This window comes from Silene latifolia, chromosome 5 (genome assembly GCF_048544455.1).
Source record: "Silene latifolia isolate original U9 population chromosome 5, ASM4854445v1, whole genome shotgun sequence".
Lineage (NCBI taxonomy): Eukaryota > Viridiplantae > Streptophyta > Magnoliopsida > Caryophyllales > Caryophyllaceae > Silene > Silene latifolia.
The window spans coordinates 73,480,658-73,483,013 of NC_133530.1; the positions used below are offsets into that span (position 1 = coordinate 73,480,658).

Sequence of the window (2,356 nt, forward strand, 5' to 3'; positions counted from 1 at the left end):
GCGCCGTTGCCGGGGAGGCAATTGTTCTAATTTTCAGTTGTTTTTATTTAGTCTTTCTTTAGTTTAAGGGACTTCCGTTCCTTAAACTTTTCTTATATTCTTTTTGTAGTTTCTTCTTATGCGCAGGTCACAGGGTGGTGAACTAGTACCATTCAATCCTGAGATCGAGAAATCCTTGCGCGAGTTGAGACGATCACAAAGGGTATTGCCAACAGAGGAAGAGCTGAGTACTCTGTCAAGCTACTACGAGAACGCTCTGTTCGAGGAAGATCCACCTACATCTCCTGCTTCAATTTCGTCAGCTGAAACTGTCACTTCTCCAGAGATTCCAGTCATGGCTGAAGAAGCAACCATTGCCAGTCACTTAGAGCCGACAGCTGCGAATCTCTACAAAGGATTCGAACTACCTGGGGAGGCGAGAAAATTCGAGTCGAAGCCTTCCTTTATTAACCTGGTTGAGAGAAACCAGTTCGGGGGAGCTGCAAATGAAGATGCAGCCAAGCACATGGAGATTTTTATTGATTATTGCTGCTCTATACCCCCGCTGGCCGGTGTGACCCAAGACCATATCAAGGAGACCATGTTCATTTTCTCCCTTCGTGATGCTGCAAGGGAGTGGTATAGAGATCTGGACCGAGCCGCTCATGGGATCACCGACTGGAATTCCTTAGCCCTCGCATTCTACAAAAAGTACTTCTCTGCCTCGAAGACTAATGCCATTAGAGCTCAGATCACGAGCTTTAAACAGGGGCCTGATGAGAACTTTCATGAAGCATGGGTCCGTTTCAAGAAACTGGTACGAACCATACCGCACCATGGGTTCGAAAAATAGAGTCTTTGCAATCAGTTCTATAATGGGCTGTATGACGATCAGAGGGCTATTTTGGATCTGCGACCAATGGCCGATTTCTTTGAGAACATGGGAGAGACTAAGGGGTGGAAGATCATCAATGATTTGGCCACTCATAAGGCTGAATATGGGAATTCGAGAGGAAACCAGAGGAGAGTTGCTGAATCTTCCTCTGTTGCTGCAGTAGAAGCTCTTATGCAAGGTTTGACAAATATGAATTGGGAGGAGCTTCTAAAGGAGGGATGTACCATGTTAACGCTATTTCAGACGGTCCTTTCGTCTGTAGAAGATGTGGAGCTGAGGGGCATGTCTCAGAGAATTGTTCTGTCCCCTTTGAGTCTTGTGCTTCCTTTCAACACTATAGGCAGACAAACACGTACTATGAGCCGAATGTCCACCCCAACTTGAGGTGGAGTAGCCAGAATGTCCTAAATCCGACTCAACCTCCACAACAGCAGCAGCAACAAGCTTATGTGCCCCCTCACAAACAACCATATCAAAAACCTCCCTATGTGCCGCAGCAGCAACAATCCCAAAATTCCGAGTTCACTGAGTTGAAGAACTTATTGCTGAAGGAGTCCCAAGCTAGAGAGGCCGGGATGAATATGCTAGAGAGCCAAATTGCTCAATTGGCTAGCAAGAGTACCACTCGAGCTCCGGGACACTTACCGACTCAAACTGACCAGAAAGAGACCCTAAATGCCATAACTTTGAGGAGTGGGTCCACCCTGGATGGGCCTGCTATGGTCGAGGATGCCACTGCAAAAGATGAGGCAAAACCGGGTCAAAACAAAGCTGGAACGAGCAAAGGAAAGAAAAAGGCGTCTACCAGGTATATCAGTCGATCGACCGATATACCCGTCGATCGATGAAGTGCGGTTGAGAAGCTTGGTCTGTTCAACTCAGTCGATCGACTGACATCACTGGTCGATCGACTGAGATCGCTGCTGATAGTGAGATTTTTCGTCCTCCGATGCCCGACAACTTGAGGGATCATTTGTTTCGGGGCACGACAGTCCCGAAAATATTGGGGAAAGACCCGAGTGTTGATGGGTCAATCCCGGCTCCGAAGTACGACCCAATGTCGATCAATGGTTCACATTTGAGACGGTCTGAAGAGGGTTCAAGCTTCAACAAGGAGAAAGTAGTGGACTTCCAGCCTAAGTCCACGGATACCGGCATGTACGATTTAGAGGAGAGGGCTAAGCTACTTCTCACAGTCCCATATCCGGAAAGACTAGTGCCGACGAAGGAACAGGTATCTTTCAATAAATTTGAAAAAGTTATTCGTAGCTTGAATGTACAAGTACCCTTCCTTGAGTTAGTTAATAAAGTACCTGCCTATACTAAATTCATGAAACAACTCTTGTCTAAGAAAAAGTCACTTGAAAATGTGCATACTGTCGCATTAACCAAAGAGTCATGCTCTTATTTGTCTCACACTGCACTTCACAAGCTAGAAGACCCGGGTAGTTTTTCTGTTCCTTGCAATATAGGTACCTTCTC

The 2,356-nt window shown here is 46.4% G+C and overlaps 1 non-coding gene across 1 annotated transcript; it reads right to left on the reverse strand.

Annotated features, from left to right (window-relative positions):
- Positions 1 to 715: 715 nt before the first annotated feature.
- Positions 716 to 822, reverse strand: LOC141658288 (small nucleolar RNA R71). Its single transcript, XR_012549182.1, has one exon. It is a non-coding gene; the product is annotated as a small nucleolar RNA R71 (small nucleolar RNA).
- Between the last annotated feature and the right edge of the window lie 1,534 nt (positions 823 to 2,356).